General features: G+C 39.9%; 1 protein-coding gene across 9 annotated transcripts in view; it reads right to left on the bottom strand.

The window, feature by feature from the left end:
- Nucleotides 1–24786, bottom strand: part of FMN1 (formin 1) — a 502692-nt gene that overhangs the window by 378970 nt on the left and 98936 nt on the right. The window lies entirely within an intron of this gene.

The following is a 24786-nucleotide window of genomic DNA, read 5'->3' as shown; positions in this document are numbered from 1 at the left end:
GTGTTACTCTGCTGAAGGGATCTGATACTGTTTTTCTTTGCACAAATTTTAAAAATAGTTTCTATTTTTAATACAATGTGAATTTGAGCCTTAATATTTGCTCCATTAAAAGAAAAGAAAAACAGTAAGAATGTTGAAATCTCATTGTGATGGTTTCTGTGTTAAATGAGTGAGACCCTTTCCAAAGATTCTCAGACAGTGGAGCTGCCCTGGAAGGCAGCATTTGTAAGCTGGGGAGCTGTCCAAAAACACCAAGTACATGCTCTGTTCTGATGATCGATAAAAAATGCCATCTGCCTCACATCTGCCCATACAAGGGACTAGGCACTGAGGGGTTCATAATAAATGAGTCTAGGCCCAAAGGTCTGAGTGTTCAGACTGTTTCATTGCCAAATGCACCAGGCAGGTGTCCGGGGCAGGAGTCATTTCCCAGAATTAGAAACATATTTTCTCTGGACCATTTTGAGCTTCTTCTACCAGGAAAAGAACAAGCAAAAGGTGGTGGGGGTTTTGCTTAACAGCTAGCATGATTTATCCCATTAGATGGAAACAGGATTGCTGGAGATTCTGTGTGTAATAAGAGGAATCTGGGGGACAGGTTAGTAGGTGACTCTTGTAATGTTATCTAGGCTGTACTGGCAAAGGTTGAGACCCCTCAGAAAAAAAGGTTCAGACCCCAGAGGAATTCAGACCTGCTGAAATGCTGGCTGAAGGCAAGCATAACTTGAAACGGGAAATGAATGGGGAAAGACTGAGTGTAGTTTATGACCTTGTGATTAGGTAAACAGGGAATCTTGACTAAACCTCTATTTTCTTACATACTGTTGGGATATCTAGAGACTGATTAATTCTTCCTATTTATCCTTTCAATTAATACTATTAACTTTTTCTTTGTCTCCCCCCTCCTTTTTGAGGGGTTTCTTTTCTATATGCATGATATATTAATTGCAATAAAAATATTCATTTGATTCATAAGTTGCAAAACATTTAAATGGAGTATGATGGGACAGGAGGAGAAATGAACACTATCCAGTGACTGTGAACTCAAAGAATAGGGTTCCCATGACATCACTTCTGGATCCAGTAACTGTCGGTCTGTGTTATCTCCAGTGAAGGAGGAAGTGTTTGTGGTTATACATGATAGAACTAGAGCAAAGCTGCCAAGGACCTACCTGGATGCACAGATGTTTACATCTATAGGATAAAAGAGAGATTTCTAGAAGGCATCTCTAGAATGTTGGCCTGTCCCTTCACTCTTCTCCCTTTTCTGGGAACAGCTCCCAGAATCTAAGGGGGAGCCTCTGAACAGCAATTGTGGTCGGGATTTTTCAGAAGTGACTGGTCATAAAATAGCTACCTGTATGTGTGTGTTAGTTGCTCAGTCGTGTCTGACTCTTTGAGACCCCATGGTCTACTCTAAGCAAGACCATGGATTTCTCGAAGCAAGAATAGTGGAGTGATTGCCATTCCCTTTTCTGGGGGATCTTCCCGACCCAGGGGTTGAACCCAGGTCTCCTGCATTGCAGGCAGATTCTTTGCCATCTGAGCTACAAGGGAAGCCCAAAATAGCTACCTGACCCAAGTTAATGCCAATGTATTTTTTTTTTTTTGCCAAAAAGAAAAAAAAAAAAAAAAGGAAACAAGAAACTAAAAGAGACTTTAAGTCGTTGGATCTGGGTTATGTAAATGATAGAAAAGACCCATGAAATCTTGCTTACAAGCAGAGCTTTGTGGTTGCCACCTGGCCCAAGCCTCAGTTATTCGAATCTTCCTTAACTTCATAAAGTACCATCGTATTTCCAAATAAATTCCTGTCTTGTTTAAGCTAACCAGAGTCAGTTGGTTGAAATCAGTGCTTCACAAACTAAGGCTAAGAAATGAAAATAAGAAAAATTTCATTTGGAATTGCCTCTGTGGCTAAACAAACGAACAAACAAAAAGAGTAGGGGTCAGTTTTCTTTAACATGTATTTAATTTTAGGAAAACGTATACTCTCATCATTTGACTCTATTACCCTTCAAAGGAATCTTGAATCCTACAGATACACCCCCAAATCCTGTCTTACTGGATCAGTGATCAAGTCTCAGTCTTCATCTCATGAACTTTTCAGTAGCTTTATGCAAAAGTGAAAACACATTTTTCCTCTTGAAATTCCTTTCTAGAAACCCAAAACCCCATCCTTAGCACTCTTCCAGTTTTCCTCCTAGTTCACTACTCACTCTTGCTGGCTTCTTGGCCCCCGACCTCCACTTTACCTCCAGGTTATTAACCTTAGTACCACTGACATCTGGGGTCAGATAATTCTTCATCGTGGGAGAATGTTCTGTGCACCATAGGATGTTCAGTAGACTCTCTGGCCTTTGTCCACTGGTTACCAGTAGCACCCTGCCTTCCTCCCTCCTGTCAGTTGTGACAACTAAAAATGTGTCCAGACATAGCCAGATGTCACTGTGTTGAGAACCAAAGCTCTAAATGTTTCAACATCCCAAAGATCTGTATTGAGCCCTCTTCTCCATCATCACCCACTCCCTTGATCACCTCAATTAGCCTCAAAAGTTTAAATGAGTGTTAGCTGCTTCAGTCGTGTCTGACTCTTTGCGACCCCATGGACTGTAGCCTGCCAGCCTCCTCAGTCTACGGAATTCTCCAGGCAAGAATACTGGATAGGACATTCTCTTCTCCAGGGGATCTTCCTGATCCAGGGATAGAACCCAGGTCTCCTTCATTGCAGGCAGACTCTTTACCATCTGAGCCACCAGGGAAGCCCCACTGAAACTCTAATGACTCCCAAATTAATGTATCCAGCCAGACCTATCACCCTCCTGTCTCACAAAGGCATCAATGACTCACTGCATGAAATATGGATCCCAAACTCATGATTTTCATCCTAAATGTGCTCCTTCCTCAGTCTTTCCCACTTAGTCAAATGGCATCAATATCTAATCTTTCTAAAATTAAGAACCTGCTTCATCCTTGAATCCTCTCTTCCTCCCACATACCACAATAATGTTAGGAACAAGACTTATCTGATCAGGTATTAAATAGTACCCTGTATCTGATCACTTGGCATATTATTACCACCCAGTCCAAGCCACTATCTACTCTCATATGGGCAACTGACATAATCTCCCAGCTCTTTTCACTTCTTCACTCCTGTTCCCCATAATATTATCCCAAAGCATCCAAGGGATCTTTTAAAATGTCATCAGTTCAGTTCAGTTCAGTTGCTCAGTCTTGTCCGACTCTTTGTGACCCCATGAATCGCAGCACGCCAGGCCTCCCTGTCCATCACCAACTCCCGGAGTTCATTCAAACTCACGTCCATCGAATCAGTGATGCCATCCAGCCATCTCATCCTCTGTCATCCCCTTCTCCTCCTGCCCAATCCCTCCCAGCATCAGAGTCTTTTCCAATGAGTCAACTCTTCGCATGAGGTGGCCAAAGTACTAGAGTTTCAGCTTTAGCATCATTCCTTCCAAAGAAATCCCAGGGCTGATCTCCTTCAGAATGGACTGGTTGGATCTCCTTGCAGTCCAAGGGACTCTCAAGAGTCTTCTCCAACACCACAGTTCAAAAGCATCAGTTCTTCAGCAGCTCAGTCATACAATTCCTCAAATCAACATCCTACAATGGCATCCCATCACAGTTTTAAGAAAAGGCAAATTCTTGGCTTTAAAGGACCTCGCCTGATCTGACCCCTGCTTACCTCTTTCTCCACCCACCTTCTCCCCTCTCCCTATTCACTTCATGCATTCTGCCATTTCAACCTTCTTGCCATTCTATAAGCCAACCACATTCCTGCCTATGGCATTTACACTTGGTGTTTCTTCTGCTGGAATGTTGTCCCCCAGATCATCACATCATTGCTTTCCTGACATCATTCAGATATATGCTCAAATATACTTCCAACAGAGAAGATTTCTTGTCACTGCCCCTCGGCCAACATTTTCTCTCTGAAATATTTTATCCTTAACACTTAGCATTTCCTGAAACTATATAACTAAGTCTCAGACAAAGTTGGTTTTCGCCACGCCAGTTTTCAGATCAGATTTTATTCTCTACAGATGGCATTATGGTAGTCCTTCTTTTAAGAGAAAGAAAAGAGAAACGCTAGTATATGACAGATATTTTATGTAGGTTACTTCTCAATTACAGTTAACACTTAAAGCCTTAGAGGTTTGTTTGTAGATCTTACATTCAGTTCAGTTCAGTCCAGTCACTCAGTCGTGTCCAACTCTTTGCGACCCCATGGACTGCAGCACACCAGGCCTCCCTGACCATCACCAACTACCGGAGTTTACTCAAACTCATGTCCATTGAGTCGGTGATGCCATCCAGCCATCTCATCCTCTGTCGTTCCCTTCTCCTCCTGCCTTCAATCTTTCCCAGCATCAGGGTCTCTTCCAGTGAGTCAGTTCTTCACATCAGATGGCCAAATTATTGGAGTTTCAGCTTCATCATCAGTCCTTCCAATGAATATTCAGGACTGATTTCCTTTAGGACGGACTGGTTGGATCTCCTTGCAGTCCAAGGGACTCTTAAGGGTCTTCTCCAACACCACAGTTCAAAAGCAGATCTTACATTAAGGAGCCAGATCTTACATTAAAAAAATAAAACAGGTTTCAGCTTGGGTGCCCTGATATTGGGAGTGAATGACTAGAATGCAACATTGGCAAGAATTCTAAGGCCATGGTCAGGCTCAGTAGGAAACAGTCTTGTGGCTGATTAGCACTGCTTTTCCTGACATGGGAGAGAAGAGTGGTGGTAAGCATGCCATGTGTCTGCCCATCCTTTGACTAAGCCCTCTGATTCTTTTGTCAGCTCATTTTGGGGCAGCTTATACTCACTGATGTCCTTGTCAACTTAAAACAGGAGATATATGAAACTCAATCTTTGGTAAAAGATCTGAAGAGGGGGGAGAGCTAAAAGATATGCTGAAACCATCAGCAGGTGTGGATCGCCCCTATACCTTTTTTTTTTTCCAACCCCTATACCTTTTAACTCTTGTAACTAGAGAAAGGAGATAATGGCAAACAGGAGAAAAGGGAATGAATTCAAAGATGTTTTTTCATAAGAGAATGTGATTATTTTACTTTCCTTGCTCTTCAAGAAAAGCCAGATTCAAGGATGAAATCATGTGATACAATGTTGAAAATTAAGCAACAGGCCTGTAAAAACTGAAGATAAGGAGAAAAGAGGGAAAAGGGGGGGGGGGGTAAGGATTAAAAAAGCTCCCTCTGCAACAAAAAGTTTTCCCAATTATCCAAAGTCCTCTCCCCAGGCTTCAGAAAGGTCAACTGATAGCCCTTGGCTCCTAACATGTAACTATATCCCATTCCTCTTTTGATCTTCTCACTGAGAGGGATTTAACTGCCCTCTTCTTGATTCATTAGATGGCCACTTCAAAGAGACGCCAAAGAGGCATCACTTGCCCAAACAACTCCTCTGTCTTAGTAAATCTAGGCAAAAACCCAAAGGCAATTTATCCTAAATTTCACAGATTATCGTCTTTGGCCCTGTCAGTGACCTCAGCCTACAGTATTGATTACCCTTTCTGCCTCCCAATACGAATCTTCTAGATGATCAATCAGTTCTCAGAACAAGGAAAGAGTTATCCAGTCTAATACTGAAGAGGTCCTAAGATTCACAATTAGCCCAAGGAAAAAGCCAAATAACCTAGTAAACTCGCCATAACTCTAACACCATTTACATCTCATTTCTTACCCCCAAAGTCAAGAAGGGATCATTCAAGGAGTATTAACACTCAGTTTTAACAGCGCTTCCTTCAAGATGAAGTTGGGTACTCGATTTATCAACAAATGGACTAAAATATTTTATTTAAATTAATAAATGTCTCTAGCCACTCTAATGTAAATAAGACTTGTGCAGTCCTTGTGAAAAGACAACATAAAAATCCATGAGTTTTCATGTATTTTTAAAAAAAGACTTTAATGGATAAATGGGCAAACAGCAAATAAGAAAAATGACCAATGAATATGGAGAAATTCAACATCACCAGTAAAGAAAGAAATGCAAGTTAAAAGAACAATAAAATACAACATTCTCACATCAGGTCTGAAACTTGAAAATAAAACTCTGAAAATATGCAGTGTTGGTAACAGAGCAGTGAAATTGGCCACTCCTCTCTTAAAAAACAGCATAGTGCCTGCCACATTCATTAAATCAGCCCCAATACTTTACATGGTACCTGGATACAGCAAGTTTCTGTTAAGTATTTGCTGAATAAATAGATGAAATAAGTCCATGCATACTCTGCTGGTGGGAGCATACTGAACACAACTTGGAGGGACAATTTGATAATAAGTATTGAAATGCACATTTAACAGTCATACTTTTGATACTGTAATTCTTGTAGAAATCCACTATAAAGAAATTCTTTTAAAATGCAAACATCCTATGCAAAAATGTTTGTCACGTTATTCAAATATCAAAAAATTATAAGCCAAGGACCCAAAATTAGGTAGATGATAGTAAATGGATGACCCAATTCTCTACACAGAATAGTTCATGATAATTAAAACAATATTTACAAAATGTTTAAAAATATGGGAAAAGGTTTATAAAATGTTAAGCAAAAAAATTATATATCAAGTGTATGAATTTATATAGTAGAAAAATTGAACAGAAATGTAAAGTTTAACTGTAACTTTTCTATGAACTGTGATGATAGAAGGTTTTCTTTGCTTCTATCCCTACAAATCTTTTAGGATTTTCCTATAATGGTTATAGAATATTTTTAGAATTTTTGTAAAAGTTAAAATTCTATATTAACAGAATAGGAAGATAACTTTCTGAGGAGGGTTATCCAGTCATGTACCCCAGATAACATCAAGAGGACGAGTACACACAACCCATCACATTGGGGTTTCTCTTCTCATTTCTTTTTCATTCTAATGTTTGACAATATTCAGGATCAGTTCAGTTCAATTCAGTTCAGTCACTCAGTCGTGTCTGACTCTTTGAGACCCCATGGACTGCAGAAAGCCAGGCTTCCCTGTCCATCACCAACTCCCGGAGTTTACTCAAACTCATGTCCATTGAGTCCGTGATACCATCAAACCATCTCATCCTCTGTTGTTCCCTTCTCCTCCTGCCTTCAATCTTTCCCAGCACCAGGGTCTCTTCGAATGAGTCAATTCTTTGCATCAGGTGGCCAAAGTATTGGAGTTTCAGATTCAACATCAGTCCTTCCAGTGAATATTCAGGACTGACTTCCTTTAGGGTGGACTGGTTGGATCTCCTTGCAGTACAAGGAACTCTCAAGAGTCTTCTCCAATACCACAGTTCAAAAGCATCAATTTTTTGGCACTCAGCTTTCTTTATATTGTCCAACTCTCACATCTCTATATGACTACTGGAAAAACCATAGCCTTGACCAGACAGACTATTGTTGGCAAAGTAATGTTTCTGCTTTTTAATATTCTGTCTAGGTTGGTCATAACTTTCCTTCCAAGGAGTAAGCATCTTTTAATTTCATGGAAGCAGTCACCATCTGCAGTGATTTTGGAGCCCCCAAAAATAAAGTCTGACACTGTTTCTACTGTTTCCCCATCTATTTGCCATGAAGTGATGGGACCAGATGCCATGACATTAGTTTTCTGAACGTTGAGCTTTAAGCCAACTTTTTCACTCTCCTCTTTCACTTTTATCAAGACACTCTTTAGTTCTTCTTCACTTTCTGCCATAAGGGTGGTGTCATCTGCATATCTGAGGTTATTGATATTTCTCCCGACAATCTTGATTCCAGCTTGAGCCTCATCCAGGCCAGCGTTTCTTGTGATGTACTCTGCATATAAGTTAAATAAACAGGGTGACAATATACAGCCTTGATACATTCCTTTTCCTATTTGGAACTAGTCTGTTGTTCCATGTCCAGTTCTAACTCTTGCTTCCTGACCTGCGTACAGATTTCTCAAGAGGCAGGTGAGGTGGTCTGTTATTCCCATCTCTTTCAGAATTTTCCACAGTTTATTGTGATCCACACAGTCAAAGGCTTTGGCATAGTCAATAAAGCAGAAGTAGATGTTTTTCAGGAATTCTCTTGCTTTTTCGATGATCCATGGGATGTTGGTAATTTGATCTCTGATTCCTCTGCCTTTTCTAAAACAGCTTGAACATCATGGTTCACGTATTGCTGAAGCCTGGCTTGGAGAATTTTGAGCATTACTTTACCAGCATGTGAGATGAGTGCAATTGTGTGGTAGTTTGAGCATTCTTTGGCATTGCCTTTCTTTGGGATTGGAATGAAAACTGACCTTTTCCAGTCCTGTGGCCACTGCTGAGTTTTCCAAATTTGCTGGCATATTGAGTGCAGCACTTTCACAGCATCATCTTTCAGGATTTGAAACAGCTCAACTGGAATTCCATCATCTCCACTAGTTTTGTTCGTAGTGATGCTTCTTAAGGCCCACTTGACTTCCCATTATAGGATGTCTGGCTCTAGGTGAGTGATCACACCATCATGCTTATCTGGGTCATGAAGATCTTTTTTGTACAGTTCTTCTGTGTATGGCACCCCATTCCAGTACTCTTGCCTGGAAAATCCCATGGACGGAGGAGTCCCATGCAGTCCATGGGGTTGCGAAGAGTAGGACATGACTGAGCGACTTCACTTTCACTTTCACTTTCATGCATTAGAGAAGGAAATGGCAACCCACTCCAGTGTTCTTGCCTGGAGAATCCCAGGGATGGGGGAGCCTGGTGGGCTGCCGTCTATGGGGTCGCACAGAGTCGGAGATGACTGAAGTGACTTAGCAGTCTGTGTATTCTTACCACCTCTTCTTAATATCTTCTGCTTCTGTTAGGTCCATACAATTTCTGTCCTTTATTGAGCCCATCTTTGCATGAAATGTTCCCTTGGTATCTCTAATTTTCTTGAAGAGTTCTCTAGTCTTTCCCAATCTATTGTTTTCCTTCATTTCTTTGCACTGATCAATGAGGAAAGCTTTCTTATCTCTCCTTGCTATTCTTTGGAACTCTGCATTCAAATGGGTATATCTTTCCTGTTTTCCTTTGATTTTCACTTCTCTTCTTTTCACAGCTATTTGTAAGGCCTCCTCAGACAGCCATTTTGCTTTTTTGCATTTCTTTTTCTTGGGGATTATCTTGATCCCTGTCTCCTGTACAGTGTCATGAACCTCCGTTCATAGTTCATCAGGCACTCTGTCCATCAGGTCTAGTCTATCAGACGTCCACCAGATGGTCAACACCAAAATCAGATTGATTATATTCTTTGCAGCCAAAGATGGAGAAGCTCTATACTGTCAGCAAAAACAAGACTGGAAACTCCTTATTGCCAAATTCAGACTTAAATTGAAGAAAATAGGGAAAACCACTAGACCATTCAGGTATGACCTAAATCAAATACCTTATGATTCATACAGTGGAATGTTCTGGATAGACTTTTATAAATATATATCAATAAGGCGTTTTGATGATTATGATTAACAAGTCTTTTCTTTTAAAGTTTATTAAACCTCAATAAAAATCCTTCTGCCACACTTTTAGCCATTTTCTATTCACCATTAATGAATATAGAGACAACTTATCAGTATTTTTGGTCAATTAAAATTGTCTATATTAAAATAATTTTTAATACATTGGCCATACAGTATATTTTTATTAACTTTAATGAAGTTTTAGAAATAAGCCCTTTACATTTTATTAACGTTGTCTTTGTATGGCATCTAAAGTAATACTCAGAGTAAATTAGATAATATGTATGAATAAGTGCTATGTAATTATAAACTGCTATTCAAATAGTTTTAAATTTCTCATGCCATGCCATTTCTCCCTTTTATGTATTTCTGATGGAATATTTCCCTCCCAATCTATGAACTGTTTCACTCATGTGTGTTTTCCATGGTATATGCATGGTATATGCCCTCTATGAATTATACTTTTTTTTTTAAGTGTATGTTGTAAAGTGCTTTGAATGCTACACAGGTAATTTAAAACACCAAAAAAAATTTAACAGGCCCTGTGACATGCAAACCAAACCACAATGAAATACCATTTTAACATCCAGCAGGGTGGCTATGATAAAAAGTTGTAGATAATAACAGGTATTGACAAGGGTGTAGAAAAATTAAGACTCATACATCACTAGTGGGAATGTAAAATGGCCATCAGCTTTGGAAAACAACCTGATATTTCTTCAAAAGGTAAAACAAAGAATTTAAATATGACCTAACAATTCCACTCCTGGTATATACCCAAGTGGAGAAAGAAATGGCAGCCCACTCCAGTATTCCCACCTGGAGAATCCCATGGACAAGGAACTTGGAAGGCTACAGTCCTTGGGATAGCAAGAGTCACTATAGCTAAGACATGACTTAGCGACTAAGAGAAGAGAAATGAAAACATATGTCCACAGAAAAACTTGCAGACAAATGTTTATGGAAACATTATTAAAATCCAAAACATAGAAAACAACCCAAATGTCCACCTACTTCCAAACAGATAAACAAAATGTGCTATATCTATACAATGAATGTTATCTGGCAATAAAAAGGATAAATCTTGAAAACAGTATGCTAAGTGAAAGAAGCCAGTTACAAATACCACATATTGAATGATCCCACTTATATACAATTTTCAGGCAGGAAAATCAACACAGGAAACAAGTAAATTAGTGGAAACCTAGAGCTGAAAAAGCTGGCTAAAAACTCAACATTCAGGAAACTAAGACAATGGCCTCTGGTCACATCACTTCATGGCAAATAGATGGGGAAACAATGGAAACAGTGAGAAACTTTAATTTTGGGGGCTCCAAAATCACTGCAGATGGTGACTGCAGTCATGAAATTAAAAGACACTTGCTCTTTGGAAGAAAAGCTATTACCAACCTAGACAGCATATTAAAAAGCAGAGACATTACTTTGCCAACAAAGGTCTGTCTAGTCAAAGCTATGGTTTTTCCAGTAGTCATGTATGGATATGAGAGTTGGACTATCAAGAAAGCTGAATGCTGAAGAATTGATGCTTTTGAACTGTGGTGTTGGAGAAGACTCTTGAGAGTTCCTTGGACTGCAAGGAGATCAAATCAGTCAATCCTAAAGGAAATCAGTCCTGAATATTTATTGGAAGCACTGATGCTGAAGCTGAAACTCCAATACTTTGGCCACCTGATGTGAAGAACTGACTCATGGGAAAAGACCCTGATGCTGGAAAGATTGAAGGCAGGAGGAGAGGGGATGACAGAGGATGAGATGGTTGGATGGCATCACTGACTTGATGGACATGAGTTTGAGCAAGCTCTGGGAGTTGGTGATGGGCAGGGAAGCTTGGCATTGCTGCAGTCCATGGGGTCACAAAGAGTTGGACACAAAGCTGAAACTCCAATACTTTGGCCACCTCATGTGAAGAGTTGAGTCATTGGAAAAGACTCTGATGCTGGGCGGGATTGGGGTCAGGAGGAGAAGGGGACGACAGAGGATGAGATGGCTGGAAGGCATCACCGACTCGATGGACATGAGTTTGGGTGAACTCCAGGAGTCGGTGATGGACAGGGAGGCCTGGCGTGCTACAATTCATGGGGTCACAAAGAGTCAGACATGACTGAGCAACTGAACTGAACTGAACTGAGGGCTGAAGGGAATTGTGGGAAATGAAAAGTGACTGCTAATGAGAATTGAGTTTGGGGGAATGATGAAATGCCTAAAATTGATTGTGGTGATACCTGCACATCGCCATGAATATAGTAAAAACTGTGGAATTATATAGCATGTATATTACATCTCAATAAAGCTTTTTTTTTTTTTAAAAGATAACATCCATGATTTATTGATATATTAATATAATGTTGGGGAAAGAACTGTGGCAGTAACAAGTTATTCATATCTTTTTACTAATACTTCTACGAATTTACACTAAAGAAATCATTTAAGTAATGAAAAGTTATGTGAAGAAAGATTTTAACCACAGTATTTTATATTAGTTTCAACTTGGAAACAATTTAAATAACTAACAATGGATTTGGTATTATGGTTCATCACTATGACAAAATATTATTACCCATTAAAATTACAAAATTATAATTAAGAATATTGTACAGAAATATAGAAAGTTCAAAAATAATCTTAGGTAGATATGGAAGTATGTAAAATCTAAAATAGGCTTACTCATTTAACAATACCTATCTTTATGAAAAGGGTTGAGGTGGTTGGATATTGGAAGATTTTTATCGCTGTCCTTTTATCTTCTGTAGTAGTTTTCTTATATAATCCCTTTAACTTAAAAAAATTGAAATTGCTTTTCTCCATTAAACCAGCGGTAAGCACAGTAATACAATAAAATTAAAAAGTTCCTTGGAGATGCCGAATGAAAGACCATTGGGTTCACGTCGGGGAGAATTTCAGACACCTGTGTTGAAACTGTCACAAAAAAGCAATCCAGTGATATTCAGGGCAACAAGCTGCTTATAAAAACTCCAGTTCATTAAGTGACTGACACATACTCTAGCTGTACATCTGGGAATTTCTTTGCCAGTGTTTATCTGGACTGTTTTCAGTACCTGGTAACAGTCATCACTCCTCAAGCACTAGAAACTTAAGATGTCATCCTTGCTCTCTTAGAGCTCACACCTGAAGTTAAGTAATAGCATAATACTTAATTAATACTTAATAGGAGTACACACAAAGATGCCGTGCATGTGGGTTGCCAGGAAGTGGTGTGTGGAGACGGCAGGAAATCAAGCACAGTCAGAGCAGAGGTACACCAATCCTATGAGCTATCACAACTGTGCTTACCCTGTCGGAAAGGTTTATCTTCCACACCACAGCTGCCCTCATCAGGTGTACAGCAGGGTATACAAGAAATGACCTGAAGACAAAGCTACACTAATACAACTTTTGTTTTTCAATACATTGACTATATATATATATATTCACAGTGCTTCAGAGTGTACAAGGCACCAGGCAACAAAATTCTTATGAGTAAAGTACAATCCAAATGTTAAATAAGTTATGTTTTAAATGCCTGCATTTACTGGTGTAGGGGTACAAGTCTGTAGGCTGTTAGGAACTGGGTTACATGGCAGGAGGTGAGCGAGCAAAGCTTCATCCGTATTTACAGCTGCTCCCCATCACTTGCATTACTGCCTGGGCTCCACCTCTTCTCAGATCAGCAGCAGCATTCGATTCTCACAGAAGCATGAACCCCACAGTGAACTACACATTCAAGGGACCTAAGTTGAACGCTCCTTATGAGAATCTAATGCCTGCTTCCATTTCTAACATCCTATCTTTATTAAGCAGGGTTTTCTGTAGTGACAGCAACCAAAATGAGATTACAGAGTAGACTGAATATAAACAACAATGGAGGGTCTCCAGTCACCAGATGGGACCGTCTAGTTACAGGAAAACAAGCTCTGGGCCCCCACTGATTCTGCATTATGTTGAGTTGTATAATAATTTCATTATATATCACAATGTAATAATATTAGAAATAAAGTACGCAATAAGTGTAATGTGCTTGAATCATCCTGAAACTATCCCTACCTCACCCCTGCCTGGGTCTATAGGAGAAACTGTCCTCCACAAAACCAGCCCCTGGTGCCAAAAATGTTGAGGATCACTGTACTGGTGTATATGCTTCACTCCCAAAGCCTGACCTGTATCCTGTGTGATCATTTGTTAATGGATTGTTTACCTTCTGACATATTCTTTCCCAAAGGACAGCTGACTCCATCGCATGGATTAAATCATTCCTTCCAGTAAGGAATTGAACAAAATGAGTGTTCCCAGGTATTTATGACTTATGTCCACTATACACCGAATCATCTGTTGTTTTGAACTACCCAAGCATATTATCCTTTCAACTAGTAGTTAATAAAATGAAGCAAAGCTTTGAGGCAGGTGAATTTAAGATCCCTCCCACCTATCCTTTATTAAATGTATTGTTTTATTCTTCATTATCAAGGTAGAATTTGCTTATATTGAAGACTTAAAAATATCTATGAGTAGAAGGAAAACCAGGCAGTCACAGTCCCCCTGTTCAGGAATGATTATCACACTATTTCAAGGTTTCCCTCATAGCTCAGTTGGTAAAGAATCTGCTTGTAATGCAGGAGATCCCAGTTCAATTCCTGGGTTGGGAAGATCTTCTAGAGAAGGGATAGGCTACCCACTCCAGTATTCTCAGGCTTCCCTTGTGGCTCAGCTGGTAAAGAATCCGCCTGCAATGCTGGAGACCTGGGTTCGATACCTGTGTTGGGAAGATCCCCTGGAAAAAGGAAAGGCTACCCACTCCTGTACTCTGGCTTGGAGAATTCCAGGGACTATATAGTCCATGCAGTCACAAAGAGTCAGACACAACTGAGAGATACAGTATTTCAGTGGATTTTATTCTAGGCTTTCTTTCTATGTAAAATTTCTGTTGGTATCTTGTTAATTTCTTTAAGCAACATAGCTAGGAACATACCACCTGCTGTTACTCCTCTCTCCCTTATAGATGGGAGCCCCTTGGATAATGACACGAGCCACAGTCAAACCCAAATTTGCCACATTACATTTAACACTGCCCACTGGACACGAGTCACGCTACCTCATAATCAGCTCCACGGCCAGGTCAGTCCCTCCAGCCTGGATTCCTTCCAGACCATCTCCCTCAGGTACCAGCTGACTTCAAAGCAGAGCCTTCTGTAATAATAAAACGCCCACAGGAAAACTGCTTCTACTGTCCCTTTAATTACTCTCATTACACTTTGACAGCCAAGTGTGAGAAATCAGATAAACGCCACCTGCCTGCTCCTTAGCTCAGGAATTGCTCCAGGCTTGGCTCCTCAGGACCAAGTCAAGCTCCTCCCTTGGTGGCTCTCCATACATGGTCTCCTAAAGTGATTTCCTGCCTTCCTTCCCTTCTTGCAGTTCTGTTTTAGAAGGTCAGCCTGGTTTCACTCTGAAACTGGAAGTCCTGCAGGACGCTCCTGCTAATGCCTGCCCTTCAACTTGATGTTCTGCCAAGTGTGGACAGGAGGCTTCACATGCTGTGTGTGAAGTGAAAGTCACTCAGTCGTGTCCGACTCTGTGACCCTTTCAACTGTAGCCTTGCCAAGCTCCTCTGTCCATAGAATTCTCCAGACCAGAATACTGGAGTGGGTAGCCACTCCCTTCTCCAGGGAATCTTCCCAACCCAGGAATCGAACCCAGGTCTCCTGCATTGCATGTGGATTCTTTAGCACCTGAGCCACCAGGGAAGCCCATGCCAGGCCTGTGGCTATTATCCCTGGAAGTCCCTGCTTGTCTAAGGAAGGAGAATCAAGAGTCCCAGGACATTAAATTAAGCATCCTAAGCACCTGATGTCAGGGCAAGGACATAAGCAGAGATAACTGCTCTCTTGCTTCCTGAACATTTGGACCTTGACATAAATATGTAGAAATCATGAAAATCTGAATATTTTTCAAGCAATGTTCAGAAAACAGCTGAGCATGTAATGTGTGGTCCTTGACTCCCAGATGTCTGTCTCTGTCACATCTGTTCTGGAACAAATCATTGCTGGTTCAACCTTTTGAATCATCCAGCTGCTTGTTTGTATACACCCTAAGAATACTACGCAAATGTGAGTCTCTCCCTGCCTCATGACAAAAGCACTTAGGCTTTCCCTCCCTGCCACGTGAGTAACAATGCTTCCTTTCTTGGACACAGCCAGTAAATAAAGAGTAATGGCTGCTGCAGTGTCTCACCTAAATTATTAAGTCTGTCTTGAATGCACACCCCAAATGCCCATAAAGTACAACAATTAAGGAATGAAAATGATCCTATGTCAGCTGCTAAATGGAAGATCTTTCACTTCTGGAAATTATCCTTTTTTCTCTCCCTATTTTGCCATTTGTGTGAGATTAAAAAGATGCAAAACCCCTATGGTTACCATTCAGCCAGTCACTGGAAAGTTTAAGGATGTGATTGCTGAACATATTTTGGAAGGAAAATGACCTGCACTCATCTTTAATTCAGTGTATGATCAGTGTATTGATTTCACAAGTAACATGTCTACTATCATTGAAACATTTATCCATTCAGTCAAAATACTGAATAGTCACCTACTGAATCTTGTGTGATACAAAGATAACTAAGACAAGTCCAGGAGTCCAGTATCCCATACGGAAAAAGAAGAAATAAATTCTTGGATTGTAAATATTAACAGGAGAATACTAAGGGAATTAATGCAGTCCTAAAGGGCAGGGTAGTGTAGGGTTCCTCAGGAATGGGCTACTTCTCAGGGACAATAATACTTGATGCTTGAGAAATGAATAAGATTTAACCTAGCAAACCAGAAGGGACAATATGTGTAAAGGAACACATGTGCTCGGCAGATGGCACGTGTTTCAATGTGACTAGAAGATGTGCCGCTCGTGAAAGAGGCAGGCAAGGACCAGGTGGTCAAGGCCCTGGCACACAGCCTTGCTAAAGAGATTGGTATTATACACACAATGGAGTGTCACTCAGCCATAACAAAGAATGAAATACTGCCATTTGCAGCAACGTGGATGGACCTAGAGAATATTAGCCGTAGTGATATCAGTCAAACAGAAGAAGCCAAATACTACATGGTATCACTTATATGTGGAATCTAAAAAATAATGCAAATGAATGTATGTCCAAAACATAAACAGATTCACAGATACAGAGAACAAACTTGTGGCTGCTCTTAGCTCATTGTGGGCAGGTAATTTTATCAACCTTAGCTTCAAGTAACATGCGTGTATGGGTGCTCAGTTGCTCAGTCATGTCTGACTCTTTGTGACCCCATGGACTGTAGCCACCAGGCTCCTCCATCCATGGAATTTTTCAGTCAAGAGTACTGGAGTGGGGTGCCATTTCCTTCTCCAGGGGATCTTCCCAACCCAGGGATCGAACCCAGGTCTCCCGCATTGCAGGCAGATGCTTTACCGTCCGAGCCACCAGGGAAGCCCCTTAGTATCATTTAAATCCCCATTTTATAGAGAAAAAAAAATGGAGAGCTAGAATATCTTTCTTACTAGAATTCAACCTATAGAATAGGAAGCCTAACTTTCTACTTTTCTTTACATCTGGTTGGGAAAACCCTCTAGCTATTGTAAAGTGCAGTTGGCTCACACTAATTCTTGCTTCACCCAAGGATAAAACTTGGAAAAATCTCCCAGGGTTAAATTATTTCTGCTCACTATTCAGCACTCCATTCCAACTTCTCCCAGAAAAACTGCCTATGATAAAGCAGTTAATAGAGGGAGAATTCATATTGAAGTCCAAATATGACCATAAGCTGCAAAGACAAATAATACCAGATACGATTTTTTTTTCTCAAACAGAAAAGTGAAAAAAGTAGAGACTTTGGATTCAGAAAGGTTACTATTCATCCATCTGGGCAAGTTCATCATCTATAAAATGGAAATAACAGAGATCCTCCAAGAGTTTTGTGAGGATTAAATAAGATGAAATATTTAAAGTACTTTATAGAGCACTCAATAAATGGTTGTTAACACTTTTATTACCGTCAATACTACTACTATTAATTTTACTACCACAACGAAATATGGCACTAAAGTCAATGACCCAACTATAAGATAAGTTAATGATTATACTACAGGGACTGAGAAATATTCTGTTTGAAATTAAAGTCAGTCTCAGATCCAGGCATATAATTTACACCTGGAGGAATAACTGTGGTCTTAGGAGAGAATAGAAGATTTAATTTGGGGACTATTCTAGCACTCAAAGGGGACAAGTCTTTACTAGTAGAGTTTCTGGATGATTAATATATGAAAAATGTTTTAAGTATTGAATGTTGGCAAAGAGCTTACTACCTTCCACGAGCTCTCATCAGCTCCCACCCCCAACCCTCAAAGAGGGAGAAAGAAAACAAACCCAGGTGCCACTGCTGGAAGCTATACGCCCTCAGATTCTGGCAATAACAACAAAAGCATTTGTAATTTCCTGCCATAAAGAAGACAATGCAGAATCCTCCATCGACTTGAGAGAAATTTAAAATCTGGAGGTTGAAGAAATCATAGCTGCATTTTGATTACTGGCGTTCTGGGAAATACAGAGGCTGTGAGACTTACAAGGTGCATTCAATTCTTGGAGTATTCTTATTTAACTAGGATATGCTTTTGAACTTCTTTTCCCCGAAACAAATGATTTAACCTTGAAAACTGCTGTTGGAAAATCTCAGCTATGGATTGAGCTGAATGTTTGCTTCTTGCACCTGGAAAAAGTTATTGAGTCTACTTCAGAGACAAAAGTTTATAGATTCATAGAAAAAGAAAGTAATGTTTTGCAAGTGATTCCATACATAAACAATCTTAATTTAATATGTGTTTCACCTACATCTACTAAAAATAGTCACCACATTACAAATAGTGTTTTTGTACCATTTTGATGAGATAGGACACACTTTATATCTTTAAAGGAAGAACCATTAAAGCAAACAATAGTTATAAAACATACTCAGGGTCAAATAGCAAATTAGTGTTTGAAGTAGGAATAAAATTTGGATTTACTCTGCACTGTAATGCCTATTCTTCATCTGTTCTAGGTTGTTGGTGATGGGATGGTAGTGGGGAAGAAGAATAAACAATATTCTCTTTCCTGTTCCTAAATAGAAAGTCTTTGCCATCCTAAATCAAAATAATGATGTAACACGTTGTAAATCTGGACAGACCTTTTCTAAAGCTGATTCTGATTTTGTAAGATGAAATCATATGAATTCTGAGTAAATGGGAATACCTGTGTATATATCTCTTTAAGAAATGCTTGTCTCACAAAACATAGCTTGCAAACTTAAAATTATTTGATTCATTGCCTAATATCCTCTGTGGGAAACTTTAGCCTTTTCTGTTTTAATTATTAGTTCTCTCTAAGCAATTATAATGAAAGAATTTTTTCATTTGCTTTACTAACAACTTTCCTCATAGTTTAGCACTGACTCCATTTGGAAACATTGATAATCCCAAATCTAAAGATAGAGATTCTCAAGGGCATACTAAGAAGTCCATCTAAAAGATTAGAATGAATCAGAAAAATAGAGATTATGGCATCAGTTAAGCACCAGTAGGTAAAAGCAATAGAACAAAAAGAAAAAAAAAGGTCAGTATCTCCCTTAAGGCTGAAATTACTTTGTTTTACATAACTTATCTTTCCTCGGTAACTTCTCTAATTTGAATATAAAATTAGAAAGTACCCCATTACCACAAAACTTGTTTGGTAGGAAAGTGGGAGAGTTCTTGTAGGAAAGAAAGTCAAAACCTCTCACATCCTAACAAGGTCCATATTAAAGTTTAAACGTAAAGAGAATTATTTAAATAATGTCCATAATAAGGATTAGATACAAAGTGTTTTCACTTACTTTGGCTAAATAAACTAAATTAAATTTATCTGACATCAATACAGCATTTTATTACAGTAACCCATCTTCGAAGAACTCTATGTTATGTTATGTTATGTTATGTTAAGTCGCTTCAGTCGTGTCCGACTCTGTGTGACCCCATAGACGGCAGCCCACCAGGCTCCACCATCCCTGGGATTCTCCAGGCAAGAATACTGGAGTGGATTGCCATTTCCTTCTCCAATGCATGAAAGAGAAAAGTGAAAGTGAAGTCACTCAGTCGAGTCCGACTCTTAGCGACTCCATGGACTGCAGCCCCCCAGGCTCCTCTGTCCATGGATTTTCCAGGCAAGAGTACTGGAGTGGGGTTCCATTGCATTCTCCAGAAGAACTCTATAAAAGCTTCATATTTCAAAAATACAAATTGTCACATTTATACTCCCAAACCCTTATGATGAAAATAACTTATCTAGAGGAAGACTATTTTTAAATCTTCCTTTACTGAGAAAATTAAAAAAATAAACAGTGCTAATCCTTAGTTTTATTCAACATAAATTAAATGAACATATTCAGATTTTACATAGATACATAAAATTCAGATTACGTGATTTTAAAAATTTGAGGTCAGCAGCCTTGCAGGTTACAATTGGAAGACACCTGAACCAACATGTCAAGTGCCAAACAATGACCCTTCACCAAAAATTCTTCTTTCATAGTTTAGCCCATCAGTTCTGATCATCTAAATAGACCTCTCTCTTTCTCCACCTTCAACCCAAAACATGGGCTCTTGCTTGCAAGCTTACCTTCTTCTGGGATTACTGACCTCCTGTGTCGGCACTTCCAAATCTTGGGGACTGAAATTGACTGTCCATGTCTTGGGTTATAATGGTAGCAAGCACCAATGGTGCCAAAGGGTGGGGAGCCTGCAGCAAACATGATGGGTTCTCAGGAACGCTGGAGAAGAAGGACCAGGTGGGAAGAGGGTGTACCTCCCCTGCTCCATCGTAGGAGCAACTGGTACAGAGCCACGGGAAGAAACTCCACCCAGCACGAATGAGTCACGTTCGGTCCCCACGCACAGTGGGCCAGACAGGTCTCACCACCTTACAGTAGTATGAGTGAGACTTTTTTTTTTTTTTTCACAAAAGGCAGGAAGAGAAGGGGGCACAAAGGATGAGATGGTTGGATGGCATCACTGACTCAATGGACATGAATTTGAGCAAGCTCCAGGAGATAGTGAAGGACAGGGAACTCTGATGCGCTGCAGTCCATGGGGTTTCAAAGAGTTGGGCATGACTCAGTGACTGAACAACAGTAACAACATTCTTGAAGAGCTTCCTTTAATTTTCTTCTTTCAGGGGCTAGGAGAAGTGATCCTTTTGCTTTTTAAAGACATTTCCAGTTAAACACAGAAACGATTCTTTTTTAATTTTCAAGTTTTTGATTCAAAACAAAGTCCTCCTATTCTTAGAACTAGTGATTCTGTTATATTTGTCTTCAACATGGGTTAAGAATTTTATTTTCAAATTTTGAAAGCTAAGCTCCTTCCCTGCCTCCATAAAATGACCTTGAATGTAAACCCATACTATGAAAAAGCAATTACTGTATAATTATCTTAATGGGACTTCATGTTTGCATTGCATTTTTATCTGAAGAGCTCAAAGCATTTGGCTAATACGGTCTTACTAAGCTTCATGACACCCTGCTCAAGAATGTGATGGTAAGGATTACTACTTACCTTGTGTAAGGTGGGGAAACTGAGAGATTAGCACTTAAATGACTCAATTTGAGGCCACAATGCTAGCTGAAGGCACAGTTTGATTCAGGACTCTGACCTTGCTTTCCAAGGACATACCTGACCTACCGACACAGAGCTTCATGTGGAAATGAGAATTCAATTCTCAGAAAGAATCTGTTCTTCTGTTCTAAGGCTTTACAGAACATAAAAATAAGACAAATAGAATTTAGTTTATGTTCGCAAATTATGGCACAGGTGAGAAAAATAGCAGATGTCATTTTATTCCTCTCCTTATTCTTTCCAAGGGCCACCATCATCTTCCCCATCAAGGGACCAGGTCACAGATGGTGCTCACTCTCTCCATACAGAATATTTACTTAGCGGTGCATTTTTGTCCATGCATGAGGGCAAAGAAGTTGTGGGTATTGGCCCCTGTGTGCGTGTTCATTGTAAGCCAGTCAAACAGTATGGAACTGTTCAGCGTGAAAGTGAAAAAAAGCTCATACTGCCACCTCCAGAGGTTACCATTGTTAAATGCAGGGATGTATGAATACGCACAGACATAATGCTCTCCAGCTTGTTTGATTGTTTTTTAATTTCCCAACATTCCCCCTTTGTCAGTGCAGGTACATCTACATCATTCTTTTAAGTGGCTACAGATCCATTTTATGGATATATGCACAAGGACACATGAAAATTCACTTACTCAATCCCTTTTTACTGGACATTTGGGTACTTCCCTTGTTTTTCCACCTTATGCACGGTAATAAATATCCTTGTGTGTATAATTTCATGTAATTTTAAAATATTTCTTTTGGCTCTACTACCTATTTTTTACATGATCCAGAACTCTTACTTGTGAAAATATACATACCACACTGATAGGGACAGAGTAAAGGGGCAAAGTAGGTGATTAGTTAATCCCACTAGGAGACTATAAGTAGGAAAAATATGGGAGACCCCTGTAAGTTAATGATTACTCAAGAAAGCAGGTTTGCTTAACCACAAAGTCACGCAGGCTTGCTTAGCAACAGAACCATGAGACCTGCCCCTAAACAATCAAACCATGGTAGCATGAGACCCACGTTGTGCCCAGTGAGCACAATAAGTTAATGATCCCCAGGACATGCTCTCTGTACACATAAAATACAATAATGTGAGGACCTAGCTTGACAGTGTAGGGACAAGCAAACTCCCCTGTACAACCTGGAGGAAGAGCTGATGATGGAAACATGTCTACTCAAGAAAGACAAGGAAATTCTTCTCCCCCTCCCTACTTTTCCTTTGATTATAAAACTGTAGCACAGTAAATTCTCAGATGGGGCACTCTCTTTCCCACCCTCTGGTAAGCTTCGCAAGCACCCTATTCTAATAAATCACTTATTTATCACTTTGCTTCTCACTGAATTCTTTCCATGCTGAGACATAAAGGACGGTGGTACCAGGAGTTCTTTGGAGCCCCTAGTGCCTGCCTGCTCAGTCATGCCTGATTCTTTGTGACCCTATTGACTGCAGCCCATCAGGCTCCTGTCCGTGGGATTTTCCAGGCAAGAACGCTGGAGTGGGTGGCCATTTCCTTCTCCAGGACCTCCTCCCAACTCAGGGATAGAACCCGAGTCTCTTGTGTCCCCTTGCATTGACAGGTGGATTCTTTACCTCTGAGCTACCCAAGAAGCCAGAAACACCACCAAACAGTTTCAGCTCTACACACTGAGCTGCTGATTAAATTGTGAGCCTGAAGCCTTGAACGGAAAACTCAATTTCCCTCTTTCCTCCTATCACTGCTTGGCAGAGGTTTTGGCTTTATCTTCAGGATACTACCCTCTATCCATATGACCCCAAAAAGTGAACTGGAAAACATTCCATGTGGGGCAGATGGAAGGAGAGCCAGGTGATGCTGTAAGAAAACAATTTACAATGACCCATCTATGACTCACAGCCTACATTCTCCAAGGCCTTAGTTCAACAGAAATCTAAAACGCAGCTTTTTACCAATAGATGGAGTGGTGGGTCCTATGTTTTGGAACAAAAAGTATTTTACCAGTAAGACTCAGATCATCTGCCTAAGTTTGAGTGCTCATGTGACCGGATACTTTGCGCCTCTTCTCCCTCAGACCACATGGGAGATTCAGGGTCATATGAAATTCAATACTAAAATCATTTCAACATTTTGGATCACCCATAAAGTGAGAGCCCAAAGGAGTGTGTTCCTCCTTCGTTTCTAGTGGAATTTACACTAGTGTCTCATCTATTTCCACACAGATACCCTGTCTGTTATCTTACTTCTCAACAAAGTACATAGTCGACAGGGATTTCTATTTTAAAAACTGATGAAGGAAAAGAAAGCAATAGACTTAGAGCCTATTTGAGGTCACCATTACTTTTTTCCTGTTAGTTCATTTATCTTTTTACTTACTAAATATGTACTGCAAGCAAACAATGTGAGTAAGACACAATTCCTGCTTTAAAGGAGCAGACAGTAGAGTCAGGTGAACAAAACAGGCAAAAAAAAAGAAAAGAAAAATTAACATTCTGGAAGTTCAGTTAAGGGTTCCTGGAAACTTTTATAGCTAACTACACAGAGAAGCAAAACAAAAGAAAACAGAACTGTCTTGTCAACAGAATGAAGTGCAGTGTTTTTGGTCATCTGAAGCCTAAAAGATTCTGAAAAACCTTAGCTCTTCTCATTAAAAAAGTGAATAAGCTGAGACATGAATATTCTTGTCATATTCCAATTGTTTCCGTCCCTTCTCAAAATACAGTTGTATTCTCTAAGTTCAAGTAATCAAGTAATTGTGCTCCTTGAGAAGAAAAAAGATGTTTTAATGTAGTCATTTATTAACAGATTTCTGCCCCAAAGGTACATACTACAGTGGAAAGGTGAGGTAGTTTAGAAGAGGTTTTATAAAATTAATATGGGTTTTAGAATATACACATTAGGCTCACTCTTTAAATGCTTATCTCACAGTAAATTTCTTCCATGCCTTCTAGGTGTCCTGAGTTTATAAAGCACAACAGGATAAGCAACTAGGTCAAAATCCTGTTATTACCTAAATAATAATTTAGATACACATTGCTCTACATATGCTTAGTCGTTCAGTTGTGTCTGACTCTTTGCGGCCCCATGGACTGTCGTCCACCAGGCACTCCTGTCCATGGAATTTTCCAGGCAAGAATACTGGAACAGGTTTCCATTTCTTACTCCAGGTAATCTTCCCAACCTAGGGATTCGATCCGGGTCTCCTGGCATCTCCTGCATTAGCAGTCTTCACCACTGTGCCACCTGGGAAGCACCATCCAGCAATATTGGAATCCAATGGCCACTAGCAACACACAGAGCATGAGACAGAGCAATCTTAATGTCTCTGCCAAATCCACAAATGCCAAACTGACCCCTACTGGACTGTCCTACTCCAAGTATGCTCCTCCAAAAAATCAAGAACTAGAGTCTTTGTTCTAATTGCTGCCATAATTTTGCTACATAATCTAAAAGGAGAGGAAACTGCTGATATTTCTTATATGTAGGGATGGTAAAAGATGGGCATGGTACAAGCTCTCCAACTTTAATAAAGGAAACTAATTATTTATTTAGCCTGTGCTGTGTACCAGGGGCTTCCCAGGTGGCTCAGTGGTGAAGAATCTGCCTGCCAATACAGGAGATGCGGATTCAATTCCCGGTTCAGGAAGATTACCCGGATGCCCTGGGCAAAGGAAATGGCAATCC

This window comes from Bos javanicus, chromosome 10 (assembly GCF_032452875.1).
Source record: "Bos javanicus breed banteng chromosome 10, ARS-OSU_banteng_1.0, whole genome shotgun sequence".
Lineage (NCBI taxonomy): Eukaryota > Metazoa > Chordata > Mammalia > Artiodactyla > Bovidae > Bos > Bos javanicus.
Note: the sequence above shows the minus strand (reverse complement) of the source record. Positions and strands in the feature narration are given on the sequence as shown.